The 21,906-nt window shown below is 39.5% G+C and overlaps 1 protein-coding gene and 1 long non-coding RNA gene across 4 annotated transcripts in view; one reads left to right on the top strand and one right to left on the bottom strand.

The window, feature by feature from the left end:
• Window positions 1-21,906, top strand: part of GATAD2A (GATA zinc finger domain containing 2A) — a 229,003-nt gene that overhangs the window by 6,520 nt on the left and 200,577 nt on the right. Inside the window, exon 1 of one of the 3 annotated variants that reach the window (XM_027851202.1) lies at window positions 17,268-17,367. The exons of 1 other annotated variant lie outside the window; for it this stretch is intronic. The gene's annotated coding sequence lies outside the window, so the exon portion shown is untranslated. Of the gene's footprint in view, window positions 1-17,267; window positions 17,373-21,906 lie in introns of those variants that run through there. One more of the 3 variants, XM_027851203.1, reaches the window with a different exon arrangement.
• On the bottom strand, window positions 1,670-17,096 carry LOC114035170. Its single transcript, XR_003568197.1, has 4 exons — window positions 16,904-17,096; window positions 3,671-3,714; window positions 3,017-3,180; window positions 1,670-1,871 (listed from the first exon to the last, which is right to left on the bottom strand). It is a non-coding gene; the product is annotated as an uncharacterized LOC114035170 (long non-coding RNA).

The following is a 21,906-nucleotide window of genomic DNA, read 5'->3' on the forward strand; positions in this document are numbered from 1 at the left end:
GCCTTCAAACATGCCTAGATCTCTCCAACCTTCGACTGACCCTACCATATTGTCCTTTATTTCTCTTCTCTTTCATAGCCAGATTCCTAGAAATAGATGCTTGCACTCATATGTGTTTTCACTCAATTTTCAGTCCTTCATAATCTGGCTGTAGATATCATCACTTAACTGAAATTGTTCTATCCAAAGTTGTCATTCATCTCTTGTCAAATCTGTTGTATTCTTCCTTGACTGCTCTGCAGTGTTTGATATACTGACTACCTCTCTTTCTGGGTATTCTTTTTTTACTGGGTTTTTGTAAGACTACTACCTGTCTGGTCAATTCTTTTCAATAGCTTTTGCAGGATCTTCCATGGCTTATCCCATGTGAATGGATATACTTCAGATTTGTGTCCTGGGCTTTTTTTTCTTTTCTCTACACTTTCTCTCTGAGCTCTCATTTAGTTTCCATTAGTTCAGCTGTCACCTGTCAGCTGTTCAACAGCAGATGACTCCTTAATTTCCACATCCTACCTTTATTTCTCCTGAGCTTCAGTCCCACTTCTTTCACTACTTTCTGGACATCTTACCCTGGATGTCCCATGATCTCAAATTCACCATGTCCAAAATAGAACTCATCTTTACCTCTAAACTAACCCCTTTTTCAAACTTCCTTGTTTTTGAAGGGCATCACCATTCTTCTAGTTACTGTAGATTCTCAATCTAGGAGTCATTCTAGACTTTTCACTTTCACTCACCGTTCATTTGTAATTGGTTGCCAAATGTAGATATGATCTCTTCGGTATTTCTTTTGTCCGCTTAGACTAAGTTCAGGTCCTCATCTCTTGTCTGGACTATTGCAGAAGATTCCTAATTTTTTTCCCCACATCTGACCTCTCTTGAAAATTTATCTTTCACACAGCTTCCAAATTGATATTCTCAAAGCATAGTTTTGACCATGTCATCTCACCTGCTCAAGAATTTTCCTTATTGCCTTTAAGATAAAATGTAGGTTCCCCTCTTTGGCATTTTCACATTTTCACATCTTCACATTCAGCCTCCAGACTATCTTTTCAGACTGATTACATGTTATTCCCAGTCATATACTCTACACTCTCCCCAAACTAGCCTGCTTGTTGTTCCTTATATGTGACATTCTGTTGCCCACCTCCATGCCTTTTCCACCATGTCTTGAATACTCTTTTTTTCTTTTTTCAGCCAAAGACAAGATTTATTAGAACATCCGCCATATTGGCCTGAATCTTAAGGAATCTGAACATTACTGAACTATTGTCTAGATTCTAAGAATCTGAGCGCCTTAATGGAGACAAGATGGACCTTATACAGAAAGACTGTGGGAGGGATCTAGGAGTAGCCAAGTAATTTGGGGTGACTGGAGGAGGAGTCTAAGGAAGATCTGGATGAGAGTGAACTGGGACTTGTACTCTGGGGCCAAGGGAGAATGGAGTCTTGATAGGATTAAGAGTGGGAAATGGCCGGGAGCCATCTGGCTAGGGAGGGCTGGGTAACAAAATTGAGAAATTGGGTGTAGAAGGTAATGAAAGGCCGGTTGATAGGATTATAGCCTCAAGCTAACGCCAGAGAATTGGCTATGTGGGAAAGTCCAGGGTTTTTCCTATTTGGGGTCTAGATCCCATCCTCATCATTCCCCCCTCAAAGAAATGGGACCCAAATTCTTTTGGGGCAAGGGGTGAAGGTCTTGGCTTCTGAAACTGCTTCCTGCTGGCAAGGGGTGTAGTGCTGTCTTTGCCTCGAGGGGATCCCAAAGAGGAGGTTGACTGGAACTGAGTACAGGCTGCATCCAGGGAACGATGGTTCCCATTGGCTGGTACCCAATGTTTGCTACCAACTCTAGGTGAATGGCCTGTAGCCTGAAAGACACGAATCTGACAGAAAAGACTGCAGGGCCCAGATACAGGGAGAAGTAAAAGTGTAACAGTCCCATTAAAATCATTTACATTTGACCTGCAGGATTATCTGATCTCCTTACTTTCTCAAAAGTTTAAGTAACATTTTTGCAAGTAGAAGTTTTCCGGCCCTGAGTTCCATAGTTACACAAATGAATTTGTCAGAGACTGACTTTCACTTCAATTATCACTAAAATTTTCCTCCCCAATCCAAACTGAAGATGTTTCTGACTTAATTTCAGTTGTTTGGGGGTACTGAATGACTACACATTCAGGTCAAAACAGCAAGATCTCACACACTTGCATTGTTTTTTTACTGACCACTTGCTCTGATTATAGAAATTTGCTATAAAAGGATAAAGCAGGACTAGATTTAGGGCCCAAATATAACAGTATAAAACATCCTTCCTTAGGTCTGTTTGGATGCAGATAATTTAGTTTTTCAACCATGCAGTATCAAATCCACCTCATAACCAGACTCAGGAATAGCCAGGTGGGTAACATTCCTTTTCAAAGGAATATAATGGGGAAACTGAGCCAAGAGGATCCCATCTTAGACTGAGGGTAAAATTGTCCTCTCAGCTTTTCCTAATGCTGTCTTCCCACCAGTATCACATTCTTTCTGAGTAGTTTTTGGCATTTCTCTCAGATGGTTATTGATTATCTATGGATTATTATGATCCATTAGACAACTCAAAATCCCATGAGCTTTTACCTCAAACAGCAAGTTTTACTAATCAGTTTAGGAAAAACTTTTCCAGGATTTACATCTCAAGTTTAAATTTGTCTAGGTGTAAAAAGCCAATCGTTAGAGATCATTTCTATACACTTGCAAATTCTCAGCAAGTCAAAACCCAAGTAAGCTTTTTGGCAAGTTTACACATTAAAACAATAACCAACAATAGCCAAATTATTTTAGCAGTAACCAAATTGTGAAAAGTTGTTTGATGTAACTGATACAAAAAGTTCACCAATTTGAAACTTGAAACAAACCCATTATCAATCAGGTGACTTCAATTTTGTTAAATGCATTTCCAAATTGCTTTACACAGAGAATCAACATTTTATCATTAATAGTTAAAACTAAAACTTTAAAAGAGCATGCTTACCCAAGTTTGGAGGCTAGCTTCTTTACCTTGAGCAGGATGTGCTGAACCTGGATGATGCTTTCAGGCAAAGGTTGCCCCAGGGCCCAAGGCCATGGTCAGTGAGGCCCATGCTGTAGAGGGCGAATTCAGAGATGGGGGGGGTGGAAGAGTGGAGCTCTCTTCTCCTATGAGAGGGATTAACAGATACCCTCGACTCAAGGGAAGGGAGTAACCAGGGTTGTAAGGAGGTGTTTCAAAACTCCTTAATGATTGATCACAAAACATCTAGAATCTGCTAAGATGTTTTTAGCTCTTCCAATTTTTCCCTGTAACCTTGATGAAGAAGGATTCAGGGGCATAGAGGGAAGGGAGTAAGCAAATCTTAGGAAACCAAAAAACACCTGCAGTTTTCCCAATTCCTTATCACTGAGAGGATTGACAGAATTGGGTATACGCTTCCTGATAGGGTGTATGTCCTTGTCCTCTATACTGTGGAAGCTGTACTCAGGTCCGTGGCCTCGAACCTAACCAATGGACCTAGAGCCTGAGAGCATCAGGCTGAGGGTGAGACAACCTTGGAACTGTCTGCCCGAAAAGCACCACCAAGCTTTCCTAGGTGTTTGGAGATTGACCCCAACTGCAGGGCAAGAAAGAAGTGGGGAGAGGCTTACTTACCTTTCAGTCCTGGCTGGAGAAGAACTTGGGGTTCAGAACCTTCCCTGTATGGACCACCAAAATGTTAAGGTTTAGAGTTTTAGGGGTGCTGGGACTCCGAAATCACAACATGCGGGTCCTGCCTGAATGAATTCAACCTAAGCCTTCTTTCAGCCAAAGACAAGGTTTATTAGAACATCCACCATATTGGCCAGATTCTTAAGGAATATGAACATTACTGAGCTATTGGCTAGATTATAAGAATCTGAGCAGTGGCTAGATTCTAAGATTCTGAACATTTGGCTAGATTTGAAGAATCTGAGTGGCATACACTCTTCTTTCTACCTTTGCATCTCAACCCCTGACTTCAGGGTGCCCAGTTCCAGGATCACCTCCTTAAGAAACTTTTCCTGATTCCCCAAGTTGTTTGTGTCTCACCATCCCCTTTCACTTGTGTTGCCATCACTGAGTATATCATATCTGTGCTATATCTGTGAGCATGTTGTATTTCCTTAGTAGAATAGAAGCTCTTTCAGAGCAGAAACTGCCTTACTATTGTATTTGTATTCCTAGAACCCAGCACAATGCCTTACACATGTCAGATGTTTAATAAATGCTTGTCGATTATCAAGGGGCCACGTATACATGATGTGTCTTTGTACTTGCCAACACTACTGCTTCATTTGTTCCGTTTGACACTTGCATGGATTGCTATTTTCATTGCTGTATCAACTGGGAACAGCTCTATCTAGCATTTTTCTCATGCCCTGTGATTGACAGTTTTGGTGGCATCAATTAATAGTACTTGAAGAATTCATTGCTTTCTGATTATCAACAACTTAGGCAGTTGCATAATAACTGTACACACAAATATTGATACTAAATGCAGAGATTTCCTATGCTGAGGGGTTATATGAAGTTGTCAAAAAGATGCTTTTGAGGTCTTGATGTTCCAGGAACTTCACAGTGTTGAAAGCTGCTTTGAAAGGATATACTTAAGAAGATTATGCAATAGATAATATACTGAAGTGAACTAATCTAAGGAAGACTGCCCTAGGAGAATCCTGTAGATTGCTGATGAAAACCTTGGGCAGTCTTACTTAAAGAAACTTTGTCAATGTATATTATTGGAATCATAGAGATCTTCCAGTCTAACACTTTCATTTATAGATGAGGAAATTTGAGGCTCACAGACTTGTCCAGGTACACATCTAGGAAGCTACTAAGCCAAGACTAAAACCCTAGTCTTCTCACTGGTTGTCTGCAGCCAAATCAAAGCTAGAAGTTGTCACAAAAATTAGTAAAGTCAGATTATCTGAACATTTTCAAGTAAGATTAGCCACTATTAAGGGGGAATAGTTAAAAAAGTGAACCCTATTGATGGATAGTTTGCCATATGACAAAGTGTAGTGGCTATGTTCTAGGATTGGTTTATTCTCCAAACATTAGATCAGTGACATTTTTTAATCCATAGGCTGGCACATTAGTTGGTATTACCCAGAATTATTTATTATTAAATAATAAGGCAGGTACCCAATACCAATAATGATAATTGATATATGGTGCTTTAAAGTTTGATATATAGGGCTTTTCATACATTCTTTCATTTGAACCTCACAACAACCCTCTGAGGTAGATACTAAGGGTACTATTATTCCCATTTTACAAACAAGGATACCAAGGCTCAGAGGTTAAATGACTTGCTTATGGTCACAGAGCTGGTTGAATGCCCTAGGTGTGATTTAAGCCCATGTAGGTTTTTCTGACTCTGAGCCCAGCACTGTAGCCACTATACTATGTTGCCTCTTATAAGACCCTCAAATGGAGTTTGAAGTGATACCTGAAGTGAGCTCTGAACTTGGAAGCAGGAAGACTTGAATTTGAAATTCACTTCAGACTAGCTTACTTACTAGCTGTGTGACTTTGAATAAGTCACCTGATGTCTCTATCTCAGGTTTTGCATTTTTAAATGGGTTGGAAGGATCAAATGAAATAAAATATAATACCTTACAGGTCCTTTGCAGATCTTAAAATGCCGTAACAATATTAGCTGTTACTATTATATTTGAGCAGAGAAGACTTATGGATGAAAGGCATATAACTCAGGAATAACCATTAAAGCACCTCATATGTGCATGTGGCTTTGTGTTAGGTGATAAGGACACAGAGATGAAAAATGACACTCTGTTCTTGCTGTGTAGCCTGTGGAGGGACAAAGGTAAGTATAATCCAAAGAAGATTTTGATCAAGGCAAAGGAGAGATACAAAGTGCTCTTTAGCTGCGGGTAAAGGGAGAGAGCAAAGGGGTGTGTGTATTGGGCGGGGGGGGGGTAGAATGTCAGGAAAGATTTCAGAGAGGAGAATTGAGCCTGAGGAAAGAAAGTTTTGACCTGCAGAGCTAAGGAAGGAAATGTATAGGCATGGGGAAGCAGGAGGTGGGAGACAGTATGTCAAGTTAGGGGAACAGCAAAGAATAGTCCAATTTGATGGTAATACAGTATACATAAGAGTGGAGTGATATGAAGTAAGACTAGAAAGGTAGACTGGAGCTAGACTACCAGGTTAAAGCAGTAGAGAATCACAAAGCTTTCTGAGAAGGGGAGTGATATAGTCATACATGTATATTGGGGATATTACTTTGGCAATAATGTAAAGGATAGACTGGAGAAAGGGGATAAATTGAAGTCAGAGAAACTAATTAGCAGGCTATTATAAAAGTCTTGGTGATTAATGATGAGGGTCTGTGGGGTTTTGGCAGTGATGATAGAGGGAAGAATCAAGGATGAATCTGAGGTTTCTAGTTTGTATAATTGGAAAGATGATAGGCTTCCCAAGAGAAATAAGGAAGTTTGCTGGAGGTGCTGGTTTAGGGGAAAAATAAGTTCAGTTTTGGACATACCGAGTTTAAGGTGTCAGGAGATGGGACAGCAGGCATTTGGTGAAGTGGGACTGGAATTAAAAAGAGAAATGAGGCCTGGATAGATAGATTTTAGGAGTCACCTACACAGAGATAATAATTGAACCCATGGGTACTAATGAGGTCATGAAGGAGGGAATATTTATGGTGAAAAGGGCAATTGGGGATACTTACTCTTTGAGGGTGGGAAAACAGATTATGATTCAGCAAAGAAGATGAAAAAGAGCCAGGAGAGAGCCCTGTCACAGAAGCACAGGGCAAGTATCCAGGAGGAGGGAGGTGGTCCGCAGTGACAAAAGCTGTGGGAACAATTAGATTACTGAGAAAAGACCATTTGGATAGATTGCAAGGAGTTGAGAATTGAAGTAGAAAGGTGAAATGGAGTTAACCAGTAGGATGATTTTTTTTTCTAGTGGTTTAGCTGTGGAAAGGGAGAGGAGATATATAGGCAAGAACTTGGGGTCCAAAGGGTGAAGTGAAGGATTTTTTAAGAGTTGGAAAGACCTGGGCCTAAACTCATAGATTTAGAGCTGGAAAAGACCTTGGGGGCTGTCTAGTTAAACTCTGTTAGGGAGACCTAGGGAGGAGAAGTGACTTGCTTTCACATCTTGCAGACAGTCAGTGTCAGAACTTGGGTTTGGACCCCCATCCGTTGCTTTGGACTATGCCATGTTGCTTCTTGAGCCCACGAAGCTACCAGTAGGAGATGAAAGATTAAAGGGGGCGGGAAGGAGGAAATGACTGGGCAAGATTCCACAGGAAGTGGTTGGGAGAATAGGATCAAGGGGACAAGATAGAGGAGTTGCTTTTGGCAAGGAGATAGGCCACCACCTTCCTCAAAAACTGAAGTAAAGGAGTAGAGAATAGGGGATGATGGTAGAAATATTTTGAGCTGTGGCAGAGAAATAGCTCAAGGAAGATGGCCAAATTTCCCCAAAGAAGTAAGTAGTGAGGTTTTCCTGCTGACTGGAGTGGAAAAGAAGGTGATATAAGGGGTTTGAGATGTGAGGGTCCAGTCTCAAGATGCAATACCTCAAGTAGAGAATCTAAGCTGCATGGTATGCCCAGGGAAGAGCTGAAATGGTGCATTTGTAGTGGGCCCAGTCTGCACAGTTAAGTGACTTAATTCCATTTTGGGTTCAGCCCCACAAGATTTACGTGTAAGGAAGGTAGATGGTGGAGATAACCCAGGGTTTGGGTTTAACCAGTCATGAATGGTGATATGACAAGGGTAGCAGATAGTACATAGTTGAACTGAATAATTGCCTTTCTTTGTATATTTCCAGTCCTCATATCCTGAGCACCAGCCTAGAGTCTCCAACTGTCCATAGAATATCACCACTTGGTTGTCCCACAGTCATCCTAAACTCATTTGGCCAAAACCAAACTGTCTTTTCCCCAAACCCTTTCCTCTTCTTAATTTCCCTTTCTCTGCAGAGGGCACCACCATCTTTCCAGTCACCCTAATTCACAACTTAGGAGTTATCCTTGACTCTGCACTCTCACTCACACTTCATATCAAATTAGTTCCCAAGTGTTCCTGAATTTACCTCCACACCATCTTTTTGCAGTATCCTCTTCTTTCTGCTTAAATAGCCACCATCCTAATTCAGTCAGTCAGCAAGCATTTATTAAACATTTACCGTGTGGCAAACACTGTGCTAAGCACTGGGGCTACAAAGAAAAATAAAAAACTGCCCATGCCCTCATTACTCTTCCCTAGACTATTACAATAATCTCTTAATTGGTCTCCATTTATGCATCCTTTCCCCTTTCCAGTTCCATCCTCCACACAGCTGTCAACGTAATATTTCCTAAAGCACATCTCTGACCATGTCACTACCCTGCTTAAGCAACTTCAATGGCTTCCATTGCCTTTAGGATAAAATACACAAACTTATCTGGCATTTAAAGGCCATCACAGTCTGGTTCCTGCTTATATTTTCAGGCTGATTACAGGTTATTCCCTGAGGCATAATATATTCCAGCCAAACTGGCCTACTTGCTGTTCCTGCGTACAACATTCCATCTCCTTCCTTCATGCCTTCTGTCATACATATCTGGATAGAGTACAAAACTTGGAAGAAGGAAGAGCTGGGTACAAGTTCTTGAAACACTTATTAACTAGCACTGTGATCCTTAATTAATAGTGTGATCCTTAGCAAGTCACTTGACCTCCCCATGCCTCAGTTTTCTCATTTGCAAAATGATAGGGATTTGATTTGATTGCTTTCAAGGTTCCCTCCAGCTCTATATCTGTGATCCTTTGATCTTATGATTTCTGCCTCTTGGAACTCCAGACCCCTTTCAGGGCTCAGTTCAGGCACTATCTTTGTAAATAGGCATTTCCTAATTTTTCCACTTGTTGGTCCAACATCCCCCACCCCCTTTCCGATCGATGTGTATTTTACTTTATAAGTACTCTGTATTTACTTACCTTTGAAATATTGTATCCTTTCAGTAAAATGTAAGCCCTCTGAGGGCTTGAGGACAGTATTACTTTTATATTGATATTCTTAAGTGCTTATCAGTTTGTTGAACTGCAAGGAAATATACAGCATTGAAGTAGCTACCTGTAGGTTCACAGGATCACAGATTTATAGTTGGAAGGGAACCTCAAAGGTCATTGAGTCCAACTCCCTTATTTTATAGGTGAAGAAATTGAGACCCAGAGAGGTTAAGTGACTTACTCAGCACACCACAGCTAAACTAGTAAGTGTCTGGGTCAGGACTTGAACTAGATGATTGCTTATTCCCAAGTTCATTACACGATGCTGCCTCACACCACAAAAGTAGAGAGGTTATGCCAGAAGTGAGGGGTTGGATTCTGAAAACAGGAAAGGGATTGAGGGATTAGAAATTATGTTGAGGGCAAAAAAAAAGTACAGGCTTTGGGAAGGTGGAAGCATCGGTTCTGTTGGTGGTGGTGGTGGGTATTTCTGAATTTGGGGGCTTCTAGGAAAAGTAGTATCAGTTGATGGTGTGTTCTAAGGTCTGACCAATCCTGTTATTAATGTCAGTATTGAGGATTCAGGGAACGGGGTGGAACAAGCCATGGAGGGTAATTGAGGAAGGTGAGGAAAGTATCTTGGGTCTGATCCATTTTAATTTGGTGATGGCATGAAGTTTAAAGAAGTGGAGGTTGTTGAGTAGTGGCAGAGCAAAGATCTTCTGGACATAACATAGGGGAGCAAGAAGTAAGTTAGTTCCTGGCTTTGAGAGTCAGGGCCCTGAGAGAAAGAAAGCTGGAAGGAGTACAAATGATACATGTAAATACTGGCAGTTCCTCTGAACTGAGTTCTGTCTGAAGGATTCTTCATTTGAACAGAATTCACCTAAGACTATTATACTTTAGAACTTCCTTATTTCTTAATTGCATTTTTTTAAGCTCCAGGCTTTTTTATTTCACCCTTTAAGATACCGTTGTTGAAAGGACTTTTGACCTAAATTTGTAATAGAGTTAAGATTTCAAACTCCTCCCAAAGCAGTTTTTCTTTAGTAAGACATGGATCTTACTAATTAATCCATCCAAATGAAAGAAGGTATTGCTAACAGATTTGGGTTTTAGGTCCATGAGTGCCATTAATTTTCATGGTGATGTTGGGCAGATCATAACCTGTGTAGGGTCTCAGTTTATTTCTGTAAAATGAGGACATTAGACTAGATGTTTTCTTCTCAGTCTAATATCATATGTACCCTCTCCCCCAAATTGATTCTTTATGTCTTCTGTTGAGGCGGTTATGGTATAGAAAGAACATTGTACTTTGAATAAAAGACCTTAATTTAGGTATTGGTTTTGCCATTTATTATGTGACTTTGGACATATTTAATCACTCTGAGACTCAATTTCTTTTTTTTTTTACGGGAATAATAATGCTCAAAGGGCTGTTGGAAGGATCAGATGAAATTATAAATAAATCTGTGTGTGTGTTTATGTGTGTGTGTAGATATACCTATAACACATACATATAAGCTCTTTACTACTTATAAAGAATTATATACATGTCAGCTGGTTGTGGTGTTATTACTCTAATAATGCCTTAATCGGTTATTTGATCACGTCATATAGGTGATTTTGGGCTCTGGAAGGCTATATCTAATGGTGGAATGCATACTCTGGCAGGTTTTACCAAGCTAGGAAAGCTTCTAGTATGGGCTTGATGACAGACTGTAGATCTGTCATTTGAGGATCAGCTTAGCTAAATTCAGAGCAGCTCATCACTACTAGAAGGCGGGTCAATAGGTAATTCAGTTTTTTTTAGTCACAGAACCTATGAAAACCCTCCATTAAGATGGGGAGGGATTGTGATCACTACCTATAGTAAAATGCTAAACATGATCCTAAAATTGAAAGTAAGATATTTTTATAAAATGAAGTAAGGTAATGGGAAGAAAGAGAATAAGATGCTATCTAGAAGCACAATACGGGGATAGTCCCTTTCCCCTTCTCTCCTGTCCCCTTTTCTTTCAGCTGCTGTATAGGTAGAAGAAATCGCCATTTGCTTTGTCCACATTTGTAGGCAAGAAAGTTCAGGGACGGAGGGAAAGGGAAGGTTGTGTGTCATCAATCTTTAAAAACAGGAACTTTCTTTTATATCGATTAGCACACTTTTAAAGATGGAGCTCATGTTGCTTCTTTGCGAAAGTTTAAATACCTTCTAAAGTAGATCAAATCTAAGAAAGGTATTTTCCTTGTCAAAATTTTTGGGTTTTGTTTTTAAATCTCTTAGTACCTAGAAACATGGCTCAAGGACTAACTTTTCAGAGACTTAATTTGATCTGAATGTAGGTAGGTGGTTTTACCACAGATGTAGACACAAAGGAGATGTTCCTTGCCAAATAATGACACATGCAGATGAAGACAGTGGGAGATACACTTCCTGTTCACTACAATGGTTTTAAGCAGTTTCTATTTAACCCTTTTGGTATACTATTTGTGTTTACAGGAGGGTATTGTAAAGGAGGGTCCTTCTAGCCTGTTCTTAAATGCAAAGAGTCTAAGTTGGAGGATTTCTTAAAATGTTAAATATATAGAAGACTTGCATTTAAAAATAGAATTATGTGTCTAGAACAGCATAGTTAAAGATATTACACTGTTGAAATGGTGAACTGTGTCCAGAAAAGACACTGTTCTGGAGTATAGTTAAATGTCATTGAGCACTACAAAGAAACAGAGTTGTTTGCCTGTTTTTCGATATTCAGTTTTCTCTCCCTTCCCACCAGAACTTCCATATTCCTTCCTTTGTGTAAGAATGGCATAAAGTTTTTAGTGATATTAACTTTTCTTGTTGTAATGCAATGGAAGAATTTTATTTTCTTCTAGTACTATGCTAGTACTTAAATAATTTTTGACCATGATCACAGGGAAAAAAAGGTAGAAGTTATACTTAAGTAATTTCATTGTTTTTTCTCTTTCTCCCATTTAGCCTTCTAATTGTATTTTTCCCTCACTAAATGTATATCTAAAACATTCCTCCCCTTGGATTGTAGTGATAGTATTCCTCGGTACATAGATACAACTAATATAGACTTTAGTACAGAGTGGTCAAATTTGTCCAAGCTGCAGCAAAACTGGTGTACATTGCAGGAACCAGATTAAAATGTAATTGGGAAATGTTTAGCAATCTTTTTAAAAATACAGTATAGCGTAGATAATGTTAATTTGTGGTTTTCTAAGTCAATATGTGGGCCACAGGGATTTGTTTCTATTTGAGTTTGACATTACTGCTTTAGAAGATTAAATTAATATATAGTATGGAAAATGTTAAAGGTTGTTTATTAATGATAGTTTGGTGAGGTAGTTTTTAAAAAATCAGGTTTGCCAATAGATTAGTAGAATTGGGAAAAACAAGAACAACAACAACAAAACCCAACAAAGGTCTTTTTGCTTGCCTTAGGAGGCTAACAGAATGAATGATAGGGTTATGAGATCATAAAGTTTAGAGCTAAAAGAGATGATGAAAGTCCTTGTTTTAAGCCCCTCATTTTAGAGATGTGGAAACTGAGTCCCAGAGAGGTTGTCTAAGATTATACAGACAGTAAACAGTAGATCTAGGGCTTCTGACTCCAAATTAAGCTGTCCTTCAATTATATACTACACTACTTTCTTTAGATCATTCCTGGCTAGTTATTCATGAATATCATGGCTTACTTCTCAGAACATCAGTTAGGAAGCCTACTTTTAAACACCGATAATATCAGAATTTAATCGATATTCAGGGTTGATGGAAACATACCATAACTTGAGCTCAGTGGAAAGAGACTTAAAAGAATTCAATTCAACAAGCATTTATTCAGTGATTACTATATGTTAGCCTCTGAAGATGCAAAGACAAGCAAGTCTAGTTTGGTGCCCTCAAGCATACATTTTATTTGAGTAAAAACACTGAGGGTTTCCTCTGTATCAAATGTATCAGAATTAGGTCATAAGTGGTAGAACAATTAAATTAAGTATTTGTAAAATAGATCAATTAGTGTGATGTTATCAATGCCATATATCAAGAGGGCTCCCAAGTATTAGTTTACTAATTTGTTCTTTGGAATTAGGAAAAGGTCTCAATTCAGGAAGCATTTGAAAAAAACATGGCACTAGCTATAGTAGTCACTTTAATTAGAAAATCTTCACCTTCAGAATCTGGTTGTATCATATTTCATAATCATCAGAATTGAAAGTATTTGCTGATAAGTCTAAGTCAGTTATAAACAGGCAGTGAAACCACTCCCTGCCAGATACTATGTAACTATTTTACCTAAACATTAGGAATCTCAAACATCACTGACCTTTTTATCAGCTTCACATCTGCTTTTTATTGGCCTGCCTATCTTTCCCTGTGCCCCCTATTTCAAAAAACAAGCCTTATAACAACTGTGTCTCATCTCCCCAACTGGAAAAACTGGCATGTATATATATGTGGCAGTTCCCACTGGAGTAGCCCATCTATTGCCAATCTATGTACCAGTCCACAGGGGTGTGTCATTAATATAGTGCAGCTGCTGCCTTGCTCTGTAGAACCAGTGTCACCTTAGTGACACTCTTAAGGTTTGCCAGTTTAGACTCTGGAATCCTTAATCTGTCTCAAGTTCAGGGTCTCCCATCTGACCACACTTTGCTCTGTTTGTATTTAATTAAGTTGGCATTAATCAAGGCCCAGGTGAGGAGCAGTGAGGTAATATTTTGCTTGCATTGCTGTAACATACATCATCTGATTAACAATTTGGAGTGTTAAACAGATTTGGAAACAAACACAGGTGTTAAGGATTCAAAAAGCAGAGAATTATAGTGACAACTGCAAGATACTTTCTTTTAACTCAAGTTTTTAAGTTTTCCCCTGTGTTTGAGAGAGTAAGAATTTTTTAGTTGAAATGTGTGACCTGCTTATAGTATCAATTAGAATTGACAAATCTAGGTTGGGAGGATGGGGGTGGAGGGCAGGGATGGTATCACTGCTGTATTTTGTATCATCTTTTAGCTGATGGAATGCCTCTTTCACAGAGCTCAGTGTGTTTACTGCATTAAATATTGTTGGGAGGCAGTTATAAGATTGTTACAAACTGCTGGTTGTTCACAGAGCTCAAAATTATAGAAATTGACTTTCTGGAACTTCTTGATGAAGGAGCTATATTATAGAAAAGTGATCTCATTTATGAAAGAAGCTGTCTGTGGATCCTAGTACATCAGAGCTTAAGGAAAATTAAGTATTTTAATGTTGGCAAGCAAGGGGAAAAAACTACTATTTTTCTGATAAACCAGAACATGATCTGATTTGGCCTTGGCTTTGGGTACCTCCTTGAAATATTGTTGCTATAAACCATGTTGGATATTCTTTCCTGCCCCTTTTCCCTCTTTCCCCTTCCGGAAGGACTTTCAGAAGACCTTGTTTATATTATTTAAAAAATCTTTCATTCAAAACTGTCCTCAGAAAAGAAAACTCTTTTTCATAATGGGGGGGACATATTAACTCTTGTCAATTGTAGTTTAAACTTCCCTCTTTCTAAAGAGGCAATACGGTATTCAAAGCTTTGCCCACAACAACGACGTGTGCAAGTAGATAGTGCAAGTATTATTTCCATTTGGCATGTAAGGAACCTGAGGCATAGCAAAGTTAAGTGATTTGTCTAGGGTCATTCAGCTTTTAGCCGAAATTTGAATTTAGGTCTCCTAACTCCAACAGTAATGCTTTTTCTGCTATATAGTATTCTGTACTCCCACCTCCTAGTTCAGTTACCTTGAGCAAATCACTGAATTTCTGTGTATCTCAATTACTTCCTCTATAAAATGTGGATAATACTTCAACTATCTACCTCATAGAGTATTACAGGAAAAGCATAGTGTAAAACTTAAAATGCTATAGAAGCGGAAATTGTCATCATATTGGATCATACAGACAAAAATGTATGTAATTTGCTTGCTTGGGATTAGTGTTGTGTTGAGTTTTTGTTTTTTTCCCCCCTCTCTCCCTCCAAGGTGCTGTGTTGCTCACCCTGGGGGCAGATTGAGAGGTAACTGGAGAGGGAGGGCAGCAATTCCCCAAGGTATCTGGAGGGTGGGCTTTACAATTTCTTTTCTTAGGTTTCTCATCATTGTTCTAAAAATCCTTATTTTAGTTGTTTTTTTTTTTCCTAGCTCTGTATTTTCTTTAATGGGTGTGGGGGTATACTGCACTTATATGGTGCAGCATATCAGACTAGCAGAAGCTCCTGAGGGTTTGGGGATCCATATTGAAGAGGGTGACTAGGATAGTGGAGGAGACCATGTTCTGTGGAGATCACTTGAAGTGACTGATGATGTTTTAGCTTGGATAAGACTTGGGGAGGAGGGAGAGGAAAGAAGAAGCGATTTGCTATCTTTATGTAGTAGGGAAGGGTTGTCAAGGAGCAAGGGATTAGATTTGTTTTTTGTGGCCCGAAAACACAGTTAAGAGGCAGTAGATGGAAGCTGTAGATTTTAGCTGCTTTTCAACATTCAGAGCTATCTAAAAGTGGAATGGTTTGACCTGGACAGGCAGTGGGCTGGCTCCCTTTCACTAGAGATCTTTTAGTCGAGGTTGGTAACGACTTGAATGGACATTGTTGAGGTCGTTCCTTTTTACAGGATTAGATGAAACTTTGAAGACCCCTCCAAATTTTGAGATGCTATAATTTCTGATATAGATAAATCCCAAGCCACAGAATTTGAGACCTGGAAGTTATTTTAGAAATAATTTAGTTCAACCTCCCTCTCCCCCCCAGTTTTATAATGAGGAAACATGTGAAGTGACATATATACCTAAGATCACAATGTTAGGCAGAATTTGTCAAGCCTGGTATTCTTTCCTTGATATCACTATGCCTTAAGCTTCTATCAGTAAGTTTTGTTTTCTATGATTTTGTCCTGGCTCAGGAATATCATAGACTATTAGAGGTGGAAGGGATTCCAGAGGCCTTGCAAGTAAAGTATTGATTAAGTATTATTATTAAAGTATTTACTAAGCTCTTACTGCCCTCCAGGCACTGCAGTTTATTACAGAAAATTATTCTTAACCTTATCTTTTGAAAAAGGTTTTATTTCTGTATTTTGCACTTGTGCAAAAGAATTGGATCTCACCAGTGTGATGGGGAAGGCTGGCTGCTTAGATAAACCCTAGGAAAGTTGCCCTAGAAGTTAAGTGGCTTGGGGAGTGGGACAGAGGAGAGGCCACATACTATCCACTACTTCGTGTTGGACTTTTGTTTATCTTTCACTCTCGAAGTGGATGTGCTATCAGGAAGGTGATACCATAACTTGCAAGTGAATTGGATTTAAGTGAGAGAGGGCTGTGCAAAATCACCAGCCTTATTCAGCAAATATTTATTAAACTACCTCTTTATGATGAGCTCTATATGGTGGGATGGGGAGAGATAGCAGAAATAATTGACTTGGCCTTGCTTACATGGAGCTTGCAATATTTTGTCCCTTGGGAGCAGGGACCATATTTTATGCAAGCTTTGAATCCCTTGTGTTGGGCGCAGTACTCAATACGTCTAAGCTTACTAAATGTTTGCTGCTGCTATCAGTGTCTAAAAATGTATTCTAGTTCTGTGGAACCAGTTAAAACCCCAAGTAATAGTAATGTTGTCAACATTCATCAATGCTATTTCTCACATATTTGGGACAAAGAGATTTTACTTTAAAAAATTTCCCCTTAAAAACACAACAACAAAAATAAAAGTAATGGGCTGTGTAGGGTGGCGCCACAGCGTGAATTCTGGGTGTCCCCGGTGAAGGGAATCTAAAGAAGTCGCATAAAGTTCCTTCTCCATCTTGCTGTGGGCTTTCTAGCTCTCTCTGCCTTACCTACTGGTAATTTCTTTGAACTCACCTCTTGGAGTCGGGAGTGTGGATAGCTCCTTGGTATCCTGCAGAGACACGTTAAAGGGTGGGGGGGATTATGGGAGGTAGAGTGAGGTGGGGGTGGAAGAGCCGCCCACTGCTGGAAGCTGCTTGTCCTGACCGCATGCTCCTAGGCACAGCGCTTTTCCTGGTCTGGCCTGGGTGTTTTGCCTTTAAGAGCTCCCCTGTGTTTTGGGGGTAGTAATGGACTGTGTGTGCTGACCCTGGTGCGCATGTTCAGGGTAGTGACGCCGCAGCTCCATGTGTAAGAAGCGCATTATTTGGCAACCGGAGGAGCGGCGGAGAAGAGGATTAGAGGGATCCCCGCCTGAGGGAAAGTTGGGGGTGGTAGTGGTGGCTGGGGGAAAGCCGAAGAACGAACCCGTTAAAAAAAAAAAAAAGAATCCAAACCGCCCAAACCTGTCTTGAGCTGCATTTTAGTGTCTTCGGAGGGTAAGGTCCGGATTAAAACTTATGATTTTGGGGGGGGGGTGAGAGGGGCGTGGTGGTGGCGTGCAGTGGACTGGGGGGGTAAGAAGGGTAGAAGTTACTAGAGAAATGTGTTGGAATTGATGTATTCTACCCCCTCCCCCTCCCCCTCCCTTGTAGGAAACTGAAAGTACCTATAATAAACCGGTTAACCGGGGCTCTCTCTCGATTGAGAAAAGTCTTGAATTAAGCTTGCGGCACCACGCATATTGGTTGGGATCGATGTTTTTTCTTTTTTTTCCTTTTCTGGAAAATAACTTGTTAACAAGTTTTGCTGGGGAGTGGGGTGGGTGGAGGTAGTGTATTGGAAAAAAAAGTAAGAATCAAGGAGTTAAATTTCTGTGAGCTTCTTCCGCTTTACATGAAGTCTCTCCCCCCCCCCCCCCCAATGTTTGAGATCCAATTCGCGGTGGAAGAGACGAAAGTTTTTTGGGGAAATGTATCTTGTGTAGGGGGTGGATGCAAACGGGAAAAGCAGGATTGGGAACAAGTATTAATTGTTTCTTAAAGTTATTAAAGGCTTTTAATCTTTCCTGCTGCCTGCTTCCTCCTTTTCCTCCATCACACGCGTTTCACTTTTCCTCCCAGCTTAGGGAGGAGATAGTGCTTGAATTGGATGTAGGGAAAAGCCGATAGTATTACGTTGAAAGGCGCGACTTTAAAATGGTCAAATTGAGATCTGGCGCTTTGAAAAAGAGGTACCCTTTACAGGATCTTGTTTGGGAGTGTGGTGGCCGGTCTTGTTGGATACTTTTCAGGTCTTGTGTTTTGTGGAATAGCCATTCTCAGCTTCCTCGCAGTTTGTGGGTGTGGAGCACAGCAGCAGGATCCCAGGGTTTCTGGGTGGCTTTACTCAGGGGTGGGGGTGGGGGTAATGGACATATTTGTGTGTGTGTCTCTTTTGGTTGAGCCCCAGTCGTGGCACTTAACCCGGCTGTGGCAGCCAGACCAAATCTCCTGTCAGAATAAGAGTCCCCCCTCAAAGACACTCATCTATTTTCATATATATTCTCTCTCTCTGTCTCTCTCCTCTTACCCTTTCCTTTCCCTCTCCTCTTCCTCTCTCTCCCTTTTTCTTTCTCTCCTCTCCCTTTTTCTGTCCCACTCCCTTCTTCTCTCACTCCCTCCTCTCCCCTTTTCTCTCTCCCTTTCTCTCCCTCATTTCTCTCTCCCACTCCCTATTCTGTCTCTCTTTTCCATCTCTCCCCTCCTCTCTCCTTTCCTTTCTTTCCTCCCCCCTTCTCCTCTCTCCCTTTCCCTTAAACTTCCTTATGTTTTCTATGCTGGTTTTCTGGGTTCTACCCCTTCATTCTTCATTCTGATCTTTATTGATTTTTCCCTTTACCTGTAATGGGTTAGCAGCTGTGACTAGACTATTCTCACCCAGCGGCAGCTGTGCTCCTTAAGGGATTATCTTGAGAATTTTGAGTTGGTCATTTCATCCCTTAAAGGAAGGGGAAAGACCTTAGTGTATTATCACTTTTGAAAATACTGAGGTTTGGTAAGTGATTTTAAGTAATTTTTTGAGGTGTTATTTTAAATTAGCACCAAGGATTTCAGGAACCTTGAATTTTGCTAAAGCTTGTGGTTCAGTCCAAAATAGCATAAGGATGATCTTTATCCTATGAACTTTGGCTTTTTAGATCAAAGTGTGAGTCACTTGAGGATTTTAGATTTTATTTTTTTTTTCTCCTCAGCTCCCTAAGGTTCCCCTCCCCCCTCCCCAATATTTTATTTACATTCCCTTGCTCTAGGTGCTGATTCATACAGTGACACCTTCTGGTAGTGATGGGCATGAGGAGACTGATATATCCTATATGTGACTTTTGGTCATTTATTTAAAATCTTAGAATGTCACAGCTGGAGAAGGAACCTTAAAACTGTTAGAGTTGAAAGGAAACTCTAGTTAACCCCTCTTATTTTAAAGATCAAGCAGACATATACAGAAGTGAAATGAATTGGCCAAGGACACATGGAGTCAGAGTCTGAAGTAGAACTGCTGTGATCAGTAGACTATTTACTATAGCTTTTTAATTGCTGAGTCTATAGTCTTCCAGACTAGTCTCTTTCCAGTCCGGAAGACTTTTTTTTTCTCAGTTGTTACTTTTAAAAACAAAACAAAATTTAGCTACAAGGCGATATATTTGTTGTCAGTTTCCTATTAGGATCATCTGTAGGTTAAGAAGAGGAGCTGTTAGACTTTGTAACAAGTTTATTGAGAGATTGTACAATATTCTCCAGAGTTGCAGCAAATTGAACAAAATGTAAATGAGTGCTTCCTATGTACAGGCACCTTTTCTTCCAAAATCAAGGTTTTGGTTTTTGTTTTGTCCCTGATTCACAAAGAGATAAAATTGCTGTTGCTTTTTTGAAGTAAGCAGCATGTGATAATCGAAAATGCTGCTTATTTTATTATTGTTATTATTGACTGACATTTAATAATGTTTAAAGGCTTACAGAATGCTGTTATATGCATTCTGATTTGCTCTTTTTAACACCCCTTTCATTACCTATAGGTATTATCCCCATTTTACAGATTAAAAAACTGAAATTCAGAAAAGTTAAATGAATTGTCCATAGCTAGTGTTGGAGGTTGATTTTTGACCTCAGATTTTCTGACTTCAAATTTAGCACTATAATGAGCTGCTTATATCTTCCAAATTTTATCTAGCCAAATTTCCTCCTATTCATTGTCTGTCTGCAGTATTTTTTTCCTTTTCTTTAAAGAAATGTTTAACTTTTGTTGCTATTGTTTCTGTCATTTTTGAATAGAACCTTAAGAGACCTTATTTTAATAGACCTTTCCCTTTCTCATGCCCCTCCCCCTCCTACCTATGGAATAATCCCATTAAAAAAAATAAAAACAAAACAGGACATTCAGAAAAGTTAACTAACACATAAACCAAGTCTAACAGTATATGCAATGTTTCACATCCTTAGGCATCCAACTTTGCAAAAAAAAAAGAAGGTACAATTTCTCATCTCTCTTCTGGGTCCAAGTTTGGACATTATAAGTACATAAAATTCAGCTTAGTATCTTTCAAAGATGCAGTATGTACTGATGGACTAATTGTCCAGGTGCATATTATAATGTGAGCAATAATCCATTCTTCATTTTGTTTTTCAAGTGTTTTTCAAGATATCTAAGCCAATTTCTTGAATGACCCCTGGGTTTGATGTTCTGAGGCTGACTTCAGCAGAAGAATCAAAACTGCAGATGACTTGCATATTTCGAGGATGATTTTGCTAGAGAAATATCATAAGACATCATAAAGAATATGTGTGACCAGAAAAAGAGGTACCTGTGTTGCCTCTTGAGAGATTGAGATTGAATATATATATGCTTCACAGGCATACATGGAATTAAAAAAAAAACACACACCAAAAACCCAGGGAATAGCCTCTAGTCTGTTGGTAAGATCCTTTGTAGAAAGACTTGAACAAGAATATCATAGTCTGGGAAAACATGGATGGGTCGTGGCTCATGGGTTCACTAAAATATCAAAGTATATTGCAAGGAATTATACAAAAAGATGGAAAATCACATATTTTGTTAAGAGGTTGGGGTGGGATGGGGTAATTTAAGGGAATAAGACATGTACACAAAAATGTGGTGCAGTATAGAATGTAATTAAGGGCAAAAGGAAAGATCTAGGCAAAATGATATAAAAACTTTTTTTTAAGGAGAAAGATCACTTTTAGCCATGGTCATGAAAGCTTTATGGAGGTGGTGGTGCCTTAAGGCTGTGAAGGAAGTAAAGGAAACTTGAATATGCAGAGTTATGAAATATGAGTATTTTAGGTATGGGAAATGGTTTGTATAGATACTCATAAGAGAATCCAGTATAATAATAATAATAATACTTAAAATAGCAGATATAGAGCTGGAATGAGACCACATTAGTAAGTAGCTAGCTGACCAGTTTGTTTGCAATATAGAGTATGTGAAGAAGGGGAATAGTTTTGAAATAATGCTGGTAAACTAGATAGAAAAGTGGAGGTTGAGAGCCTTCAGGGCTGGCCTAAGGGAGATGGGACATCTAGAAAACTGCTGAAATGGTTAAGGAGAATGATAATTGAGAAAGAGCCATTGGATTTGGAAATTAGAAGAGATCATTGGTGACCTTGGAGAGACTAGTTTCAGTAAAGAGATAGGTATGGAAGCCAGACTGCAGAGGTTTGCGTAAATGAATGGTAGGGAAGTGGATGAAATGAATCATTAAGAATGTACACCATTATTTTTTGAAGTTAAATCATGAGGAGATATTGGAAGATAGCTTGAAGGGGATGAGAGGGTTGAGGAGAGGTTTTTTTTTAAGAGGTGGAAGCAGGAAGACTTGTCTTTGTAAATAGAAGGAAAGGAAGTAGGAGAGATGGGGAGAATGAAGACATGAGAAAGAGCTAGAAGGAAGAAATGATTAATGAAACAAAGTTCCTAAAGAGCTGGGAGGAGGTGGGATCCAAGTATATATAAATAGAGAAGTTAACCTTGGCAAAGGTAGA

The sequence above is a fragment of the Vombatus ursinus genome, unplaced genomic scaffold (genome assembly GCF_900497805.2).
Source record: "Vombatus ursinus unplaced genomic scaffold, bare-nosed wombat genome assembly UNPS02009173.1, whole genome shotgun sequence".
NCBI lineage: Eukaryota > Metazoa > Chordata > Mammalia > Diprotodontia > Vombatidae > Vombatus > Vombatus ursinus.